This window comes from Cyprinus carpio, chromosome B10 (assembly GCF_018340385.1).
Source record: "Cyprinus carpio isolate SPL01 chromosome B10, ASM1834038v1, whole genome shotgun sequence".
Taxonomy (NCBI): Eukaryota; Metazoa; Chordata; class Actinopteri; order Cypriniformes; family Cyprinidae; genus Cyprinus; species Cyprinus carpio.
This window is the reverse complement of record NC_056606.1, coordinates 24,649,021-24,660,613: the sequence shown is the minus strand read 5'-3', so window position 1 is coordinate 24,660,613 and position 11,593 is coordinate 24,649,021.

Sequence of the window (11,593 nt, the reverse complement as noted above, 5' to 3'; positions counted from 1 at the left end):
TTCACACCCACTTTCCACACACCTACACACGACACCGCACGCACACACACACCACACACACCCTCACATACTACCAACAACCCACACACACACACACTCTACACACACACCACACACAACACACCCACACCCACAACCACACCCCACCCCCCTACACACACACCACTACACACACTCTACACACACACACCCCCACACACACACCTGATCAACATAAGATTTTCAGGGTTTTTGAAATGAAGTATCTGGCTCTACGGGATGCATCTACTCTGTTACAAAATACAGCGAAACTGTAATATTGTGAAATATAATTACAATTTAAAATTAATGATTTCTATTTATTAAAATATACTTTAAAGTGTAATTTATTATCTGTGATGTGCAGCTGTATTTTCAGCATCATTTACTCCAGTCTTCAGTATCACCATGATCTTCAGAAATCATAATAATATGATGATTTATTATCAGTGCTGGAAACTGTTGCGCTGCTTCATGTTTTTATAATCTGTTATACTTTTTTTTCAGGATTCTTTGATAAATAAGAAGTTAAAAAGAACAGCATTTATTCAAAGCAGAAATGCTTTGTAACAATATACGCTAACGTTCAAATGTATGGGGCCAGTACATTCTTTCTTTTCAAAATCCAGCTTTGATCACAGCAATCACAATTATATTTTTAAAAAGTCATTAAAATAGAAAACCGTTATTCACAATACTGCTGTTTTTTTCAGTATTTTTAAATTTAAACAAACCCATGAAGCCTTGATGAACATAAGAGACTTATTCAGATATGAAGAATCTTGACGCAGGAGAAGAAAGTTCAGCCACTATTCAGCAAGTAACACAAAATCAAAACACAAATGTGTCATTTTTGATTATTAGTACGACCTGAATTAGCTCATAAAAGGTCAGCAGCAAAACACATTCGTTAATTAACTAGGTTATAACTGCATCTAATATTATTTAACGTTTAATTATGGCAGGGTTACTCCAATTATATATTGAATATGAGAGAGAGATGCCTTTACATTTTCAGTAAAAACCAGGTTGTGTCGCAGATCAAACACTGACACCTAGTGGTCAGAAAATCTGCAAGTAGTACCAGCGCTTTCAGGCTTCTATTAACAGGAGTTTGTCAATCACTTCACTGATTTGTCTGTTCTTGTTCTGTTCTGTTTCTTACAGCATGCAACATTCTGAAACACTCAGTTCAAGACTTCAAATACACCACTTTAAATCATTTCATAGCTTACATTATTCTGCACCAACAATGAAAGTATATTTAACTCTGCCCAACCTAATAAACCACCAAACCACAAACATACAAATACACAAAGTTTCAAAAAATGGGTTTTGACAAAATTAAATAAAACCTTTGAAAATAATGTGAAGAAGCAGTCTTCAGAATAAAGCGAATGAGCAGTGCTGGGGAAGGAAAGTTACTTTAAAAAAGTAGTGCATTCCAGTATTGCATTACTCCCTACAAAAGTAATTACGTTACTTAGTACTTTTTATGGTGAAATAAATGCGTTACTTTACTTTTGAGTTACTCTTTTAACTCTGTGCGGGGCTTGCTGTTTGTTTTTAATATAAAAAGTTATTTCTTGTACAAAATGTAAAAAGCGACTTTACACACCAGAAGTGAAGTGAATCACGGCCTCAGGCTGACAGGAAGTGTAACATTCACGTTTGCTGTACAGTAGAGGGCGCCCGCTTCCAACTAATCACATGACAGATATGACGCAGGAGAAGAAGAAAGTTCAGCACTATTCAGCAATAACAACAAATCAAACACAAATGTGTCATGTTTGCATTATTAGTACGACTGAATAGATCATTTAGAAGTCAGCAGCAAAGACATTAGTTAATGAAATAGGATAATGCATCTAATCTTATTTAACTTTAATTATTGCATGCTTTCTGTAATATTCTGAGTTGATTCACTGTTTTTATTGATTTTAAGAATTGGAGTAATTGGAGGAAGACCATTGATACGGGATGCAAACAAACTGGGGACAGAGAATTAGATATTTGACAATAAATGAACAAAATGGTTGAGCTGCATAAATGAACAGCATGGTCTGAGTCAGTAAAATGGGATTGTAGCATTGTTTTGTTTTAGGATGATCTAGCCTACATGAAGTATGTTTAATGCTATTCCTTGATAAAAACTGGTCCTACTGTTTTTTGACTTGTTTTAATATGCTGGCTAGCATCAGGCTATTGATTTGATATTCTATTGTTAGTCTGCCTTGCCTCAGCTGATCTTGAATAAATAAGCTGCATTGACTGACACTGAGTGTATGCTGCCTTTTTTTTTTTTTTTTTTTACAACTACAAGCGTAACGACTATAATCATCAGACCTAGGCCTATTTTTAGAGGAATTCATTGAGAAAATCTGACATTCTGATTCACAGTTCAAGTATAGACAGTTTTTTGAATAAACCGTGCAGCGCGCAGGAGAGCAGCTGGAGCACCGCTGAAGAAAATCATCTTTAAAGTTGTTCAAATGAGAAGTTCTTAGCAATGCATATTATTACAATCAAAAATTCAAGGTTTTAGATATTACAGTAGGAAATGATTACAGAGTGGAAAGTAACGAATGACATTACTCTAGTTACTGAATTGAGTAGCTTTTTTTTTCATTTTAAAGTAATTTTAAAAATCTGTAATTTTATTTAATTAAGTATATTTTGTTTGAAGTATCTGTACTTCGCTACATTTTAACCTACATTAATTTAATGGTGATTAATTTCACTCGATGGAAACTCCTGCAGTAAATTAAGGGGGAAGGGGGCAACCTGGCGCTCTAAAATCACAAGAAAGATGCAGACGGACAGTCAGGCGTTAGTGGTGCAGACTCCCGCTGGAAAACGACCCCCGTTGCATATTCTGAAGTTTGAACCTCGAAGGAAATGAAGTGAACCTCTGGCCATATTTATGCTCTATTATGACAGTGTAAGCTGTTGCTTACCTAGGAGACCAAACTCTCGAGAAGACATCAACCCTTCGCAAGCATTCATGTAGAGGTAAGCTAAATAATCGCATCGTTGCATTGGTGGTTTAAAATGAAGCTTTTGACATTTTAGCTAAGTAGGTTATTGGCACAAATTAGCCAAAAAGCAGTGGTGCGGATGTGTGCGATATATATCGTCTGCGATAATATCATAATTATTGTTTTAATGATGTGGCGCGCGCATTTATAGTGCGTTTTTTCACTGTGTGATTCAGTCTTGATAAAATACATTTAGAATGATCACCAAATTTGAAGATATAGGGGCAGAAGATTTACATATTTATATCATTTCATATAGTAGAATCAAAATCACACAAAGAATGCCGGCTTTTTTTTCATGTTTATATATATGTATGTATATGTATATATATAAACAATTTTTTTTTATTTATTTTTTGTTTTCTTTTACAATAGGTCAGTAAAACAAGTTAATTAGGAGACCTGCGTTTTAGACAACCATATTGCCTGTTTTTGCTCTATTTCTCACAACAAAAAATAATTCCAAACACAGCCACCAAAGCACAGTTTTGCGTCTCTGAGCCCAGCAACATGACAGTGTTTCGTTACTGAATGAATCAACCGTTTAAATGATTCGGTTTCAAGTCGCCATGACTCACTTATTAACAGTGACTTGTGACATCCCCCTACCTGGCCAGTTTTAATTTCACATTTAAAGTATCTTTTGATTTTATTTTTTTTTTCAGTAATTAATTTCTTATAATTTCAAATGAAGTATTCAACATTTTTATGTCTTGTATATCATAAAACATTATTCATGCATTTGTAACTGCAGGTTAAATGCATTCTTGTCCTGCAGGTAAACAGTGTATAATACATCCTAAATGCCACACTCCGATGAAGCTTCTGCTATTTCCGTCTGCATTGAAAAGATGAGTTGTTGATATGATTATGGCCTGGTAACAGCCCATAATGTCGATTTATTCTAATTATACTGATATCCTTTAGTTTAAAAAAAAACTAGTTTGAGATTAATAGGCCTATCCCAGGGGTGTCAAACTCAGTTCCGACAGAGTTTAGTTCATCACTAACCCTGGCTCCAGCGAACACATATCATGTAGTTTTCAAATAGGCTAAATGATAGATTATAACTGGATCAGGTGTGTGTTTAATTAGGGTCTATATCTAAACTGTGCAGGACTGTGGGCCCTCCAGGAACTGATGCTTGACACCCTTGCCTGTCACCCATTTCTTGTGTCACTGCCTCCTACCCTCCCTGTTAAAATGTAACTAAGTAATTTTTTACTCTGAGTAAATTTTAAATGAAGCTACTTTTGTCCTTTTGCTACTGTTAGTGTAAGATGGGTTTTTAGGACTGGCTATACGTTTTACGTTCTGTACTTAAGTAAAAATTTCATTAATGTATATGGTATCTTTTACTGATGAGTATAGATATATTTGTACTCTTTCCACCTCTTGTCAATGTTACAAAATATCTTCATGGAACATGATCTTATCTTAATATCCCTAATGATTTTGGCATAAAAGAGCGAAATGTATAATTTGTTGACTCATACAATGTATTGTTGTATATTGCTACAAATATACCTGTGGCTACTGTGATGACTGCTTCTGTGCTGCAGGGACACAGATGTGAAGTAGTAAAGTCTCTGTGTTGTAGTTAGTGAAAACCAGATTGAATAGCACCGACCCTGTAAACGAAGTTGTCGAGTCGTCACTTGAAATTTAGTACAAGCTACTTATGGTCGTATTAAATATTTGGGTAAAATAAAGGCCTCGTACTTTTTAAGCAAGTTTACTAATAGCATACATTACTGTCTGGATTCAAAAATTAGCTTTTAATTAGAGGCAAGCTACAGAGAATTTAATAGCTTCTCAAATAAACATTAACTGCAGCGCAAAAATACATGAATTCAAGTGAATCGATTGAGCCTAGCGCAATATAATGAAATATTAATACTTTGTTAAAAATGTATTATTTTACTCCAGTATATTAATTATATATAATATATAATATAATTAGATTTATTCCAAATTGCGCCTAACCCCAGTGTGTGCCCAGTCCAGCGCTGATGATGGTCCTCTTCTAGAGGCCAAAAAGAGCCTTCTAATATAAAACTATTTAAAAGTAAACTCCTCAAGGGGAGCTGTATATTAAACTTCTGCAAACCTGTCTGGTGCTTTTTTGACTTCATATTTTTGATGTTAATTTATTTTTATTTTAATGTGTTTTAGCCTGGAATATTTAGTGTGTAGTAAACTCATTGCATCTCTGTGTGATTTGATTATAAATAATAATTAAAAAATTCATGTTGTAGAAACAGTCCGGTACCATAGATAGCTCCTATTGAAGGGGCTTGCTACAGGCCCCAGGGCCCTGTGTGTTCTTGAAAGGAGAGAGTAGTTTCACCCCAAAAAATGAGAATGTGATGTTTATCAGCTTACACGCCCAGAGAGGCTTCCGAGCATGTAGGTGACTGTTTCAGCAGACAAACACAAACAGTCCTGTTGCAGTCTGTCAGTCTTATAGTGTAAAGTGGATGGGAATCACAGCTTTGAGAGTCAAAAAAACATAAACAAACAATAACCAAATTAAACCCTTGCGGCTCGTGACGACCACACTGATGTGTAAAGACACAAAACCATCAGTCCTGTGCGAGGAGACTGAACAGTCTTTATAATCGTTTTTTACCTCTGATTCAAGCAATGTCCAACTGTCCCTGAGTGCGTTCACATCACCCCGGCGCTGACGCGGGTTACACGCCTCTGACAGACACAGATATAATACCAGGAGAGCTCACGAAGCCCATAGAGTACAGCCACTAATGAGGCATCTACTTCTGAACAGCTTATCTATGTCTATACTGTACCAGAAGCACGTACCACGCACTACCAAACTATAACGTTTTGACAGCGGTGACACTGAATAATTAAGAATTTTGGAATAAATGACAATGACATACAGTGAAATGACTGTCATGAACGATGACAAGAATAATGACTTAAATGTAATACAAATGAATAAATATGTTGGAAATTCTGCTCATTTTCATCGAGGTTCGCACTCAGCACAGTGCCACAGCATCGGCATCACATTTAAACGAGCGCTGAACGGACGTTACCGTTGGATTTAAAACTAACAATGCGCTCATTAAGGTTTGAGGAAGTCTGTGCCAGTAAAAAATCATCAGAACTGTCTCTGATTAAGATTGTGAAGTCTTCCTGCAGAAGCTATTATGTTAAAGCAGGTGGATTACAGTAAAGACGGCGCAGTGACCCGAAACCTGTGGATTTTGTGCTCAACTTTAACTACACAGCAGGTCAGCTGTCAGCTGTGTGGACATTGCAAGCACCGCGTTGCATCTCATTACAATCATTACTATTACGGCAGAGGCGATCGCTTAGGCACCTCAGTTCACGTACGACTCAGAATAACCCTTCATGTCCTAACTCATCAGTCAGCGAGAAAAATCATATGAAGGGAGCATGTGCAGTGTGTGTGAGAGACTCTCACATGTTTATAATAGCGAAACATTCTGAATTGTCTGGAAGGGTTAGTTTGGTCGGAGAGAGTGAACGCTGCTCCTCTCAAACACCATTAGTAGGCTCTAAACTCCTGACTCGAACGTTGAAAATCATCAAACAACTTTTTGATTTTTGTTTTTTTAAATGTAGGATTTTTAAATGCTGCACGCTGGGAGAACTTTGGCCCCCCGTGGATATCAAACATTGGCTATTTCTTTATGATCAGGGTGACTCTGCTGCTCCTGTCAGAGACTATGATGATTATGGTACTAAATGTTCAGCTGGAGTTTTATTTACTATGACTCAATCTCCACTGTGGCTTTACTAACAAACAGTGTTCTGGTGCAAAGTATGACTAAGAGACAGCGTCCATTAAGTCAGTGATTTCTGCATGTATTCATTCATTGTCCCATGATCCTTCACTCACACACTTGTGATTCTGTGCATTAGTGGAGGGCCACAATCCTGCAGGCACACTCGAGGGGCTCGGTAGCAGGAAAACCCTGGACTCAGACACTGAGGCTAGTCGACATGAAGAAACGAGAGAAGACCAGGTACAAGTTTAGCAACTTTGTTTTTTTATAATCATAATATAAGCAAGACCGCTTTGAATTATAGTACAAAGGGTTGTGTCCATTGACTGCCCCTCAGTGATACTTTACTCCATACACAGAAAGTCCTGATCTTACAACCTGTGGATCAAAAAAAAGATCCAGAGTATCCGCCTGTCGCTCTGTTTACATCATCACTACTACTATCATCACTCATCACACACATGTCCTGGAACTAAACGAGGAGTGAGAGTGCGAACGCGGTACGGGAAGCCGAGGGGAAAGTCGGAACCAAGGAGAGACACTATTACAACACATTGTGTGTGACCTGAAACGCTAGGGGAAGTTAGTGCGCACACACACACACACTCTCTCTCACACACACACACACACTCTCTCTCACACACACACACATACCTCTCTCACACACACACACACACACACACACACAGACTCCCACTCACACACACACATACCCACGCTCATACACACACTCACACACACACACACTCACACACACACACACACACACTCTCTCTCACACACACACACACACACACACACACCTCACTCACACACACACACACACACTCTCACACACACACTCTCTCACACATACTTTCTCACACACACACACACACACACACACACACACACACTCACTACACACACACACTCACACACACACACACACTCTCTACACACTCTCTCACACACACACACACACACACACACACACACTCACTCACACACACACACTCACACACACACACTCACACACACACACTCTCTCACACACACTCTCTCACACACACTCTCTCACACACACTCTCTCACCCCACACACACACTTACCACACACACTCTCTCACACACTCTACACACACACTCACACACACACACGACGCACCACACACACCCCGTCTGCCACAGCCACTTCTGCTTTCAAATGGACCCATTTACTGAGGTGCACGTAAGAACACAACTACAACGAAAGTAGTCCTGTACTATGATACTACGCAGCCGCAGTATCGAACATGTGAAGCCACCCGATGGCCTTTTCCCCCCCAAAATCCCCAGATAGGTTAAGGCACTAATATTATTTAATTTTTAATTTTTTGCAGGTTTTTTTAATTTTTTGATTTTGTTTTTCACTTTTTTTATTGATTTTAATTTAATTTTTTGAGTAATTGGGGAAGACAATTTGGTGATGCAAAAAACGGGCCCGAGAAAAGATATTTTGACAATAAATAAACCCCAAAATGGTTGGTTCCCCTAAAAAAAACAGCAGGGTTTGGGTTCGGGAAAATGGGGATTGTGCATTGTTTTTTTTAGATGATCTGCCTACATAAAGTATTTTTTAATTGCTTTTCCTTTGAAAACTGCCCTACTTTTTTTGACTTTTTTTAAATTTGGGGAGCATAGGCATGATTTGATATTCTATTGTTGCATTGCCTCAGGGATCTAAATTAAATAAGTGCATTTGACTGACATAGTGATGGGCCCTTTTTTTTTTTTTTTTTTTTTACAACTAAAAAGGGTTACGCCCATAACATGCCCTAGGCCTTTTTTTTAGAGGAATTCATAAAAAAAATTTGGGACATTTGTTTTCCGGGGTTCAAGTATGGGACATTTTTTTGAAAAAAACCGTCCCGCGCAGGAGAGCAGCTGGGGGCCCGCTGAAGAAACCCATTTTTAAAGTTTTCAAATAAAGGGTTCTTGGCAATGCATTTTATCAAAAAAAAAGTTTTGAATATTCCCAGTGGGAAAAATGTACAGAGGGGGGAAAGAAGAATTACTTTTTAATTCGCTTTACTGAAATTTGGTAGCTTTTTTTTTTCATTTTAAAGAAATTTTTTAAAAAATCGGAAAATTTTACTTTTACCAAAAGTAATTTTGTTTGAAGTATTGTACTTCGCTACTTTTTTTAAAACAAATTAATTAGGGAGTGTTTAAATTTTCCCTCGGGGAAAAATCCTGCAGTAAATAATGGGCGGGGGGAAAAATGGCGCAAAATCACAAGAAGAAAAAAGGGACGGACAATCCAGGCTTTTAGTGGTGCAGACCCCGGGGGAAAAAAAAACCCCGTATATTCTGAAGTTGAACTCAAAGGGAAAATGAAGTGAACCTCGGGCCCCTATTTAGGTTTAAATTATGCGGGTGTAAGCTTGTTCCCTGGGGGGCCCAAACTTCGAGAAGACTCAACCCTTTCGCAACCCTGTAAAAGGTAACCCTAAAAAATTTCGCACGCTGCATTGGGGGGTTAAAAGGAAGCTTTGACATTTAGAAAGAGGTATTGAAAAAATTTAAAGCCAAAAGCCCGTGGTGCGGAGGGGGTGCGATATATATCGTTGCGATAATATCATAATGTTGTTTAAAGGATGTGCGCGGGGCTTTATAGTGCGTTCTTTACTGTGTGTTTTCAGTTTTGAAAAATACATTTAAAATGCCCCAAAAAATTTGAAGAATAGGGGCGGGAAGATTTACATTTTTATATCATTCATATATTTAAATCAAAATCACACAAGAATCCCGGGGTTTTTTCATGATTTTATATATGTATGAAAAGATATATATAAACAATTTTTTTATTATTTTTTTTTTATTTTAAAAATGGGGCCCGTAAAAAAATTTAATTTAAGGACCTGCTTTTTTAGACACCATATTCCCTTTTTTTGGGCTTTTTACAACAAAAAAAAAATTTCCCCAAACAAAGCACCAAAGCCAAGTTTTGCGTCTCTGAGCAACATGACGGGGTTTCTTTAATGAATGAATCAACCTTTTTAAAATGATTGGGTTCAGTCGAAAAAGACTCACTTTTTAACAGGGCCCTTGCGACCCTGGGGGCCTTTTTTAATTTTAAACATTTAAAGTATTTTTTGGATTTTTTTTTTTTTTTTCATTTAATTTAATTTTAAAATTTTCAAATGAGTTTTTAAAACCTTTTATGTTTTGTATATAAAAAAACTTTATTCATCCCTTTTGAAGCGGGGGAAAAGCTTTTCTTGCCCTGAAATTAAATGGTAAATACATCAAAATGCCATTCCGATAAAGCTTTGCATTTCTTTCTGCATTAAAAAGAGGAGTTTTTTGATTTTGTTTGCTGGTAACACCCCCAAAAATGTTTTAAATTCTAAAAAAAATGTTTCCCTTTAATTTAAAAAAATATTTTGAGTTTAATGGGCCCTATCCCGGGGGTGTCAAATCATTTCCCGCCGATTTTTGGGTTCAAACCCCCGCCCCAGCAAACATACCCTGTTTTTTCCAAAAACCCTTAAAATGATTAAAAATTAACTGGATAGGTGTGTTTTTGGGGTTAATCTAAACGGTGCAGGACTGGGGGCCCCCCGGGAATGAGCTTAAAACCCCCTTTGGGCCCTGTCCCATTTCTGCCTCCCCCCCACTGTTAAAATTAATAAGTAATTTTTACTTGAGTAATTTTAAAATGAGCTACTTTTACTTACTTGAGTTAGATTGTAGACTGGTACTTTTTACTTGTACTTAAGAAAATTTTCATGTATGTAATGGTACTTTTACTTGAGTAGAGATATTTTTTGTACTCTTTCCACCCTGGAAAGTACAATATCTCATGGAACATGATCTTGATCTTAATATCCTAATGATTTTTTGGCATAAAAGAGAATGGTAAGATTGTGAACTCTCATGTATGTTGTCTTTGCTACCAAATCATACCTGTGCTATATGATGGACCTGCTTCTGTGCCTCTGCAGGGCACAACCGCACCATGTGATAGAGTAAACGTCTGTCGCCTTTGTAGTTGACGTCTATTGAAACCCCGAGATTGTGAATACGCACGCCCGACCCCTGTAAACAATCTACAAGTGTCGAGGTCAGCTGAAATTTATTACAAGCTACTTATGGGCCTATTAAATACTTTGGGTAAAAATAAAGGTCACTTTGGAAAAAGTTTACTAATAGCATACATTACTCTCTGGATTTTTCAATAATTAAGCTTTTATATTAGGGCAAGTACAGAGAATTTAATAGTTTCTAAATAAACAACCATACTGCAGAAACAATATGAATTCAGTAATTAAGAGCCTGCAATATAATGAAATATTAATATTGTTAAAATGTATATTTTCATCCATTATATTAATTATCCTATACTATATAATATAATTAATTTATTCCCAATTGCCCTAACCCCAGTGTGTGCCCCAGTACCCGCGCTGATGATGGTCCTCTTCTAGGCGCAGAAAGAGGACTCCTTCTAATAATAAAACTATTTAAAGTAACTCCTCAAGGGAGCTGTATATACTTCTGCAAACCTGTCTGCTTTTGACTTCATATTTTTGATGTTAATTTATTTTTTTATTTTAATGTGTTTTAGCCTGGAATATTTAGTGTGTAAACTCATTGCATCTCTGTGTGATTGATTAAAAATAATATTAAAAAATTCATGTTGTAGAAACCGTGGTACCAAGATAGGCTCCTTTGAAGGGGCTTGCTACAGCCCCAGGGCCCTGTGTGTTCTTAAAGAGATAGTTCACCCAAAAAT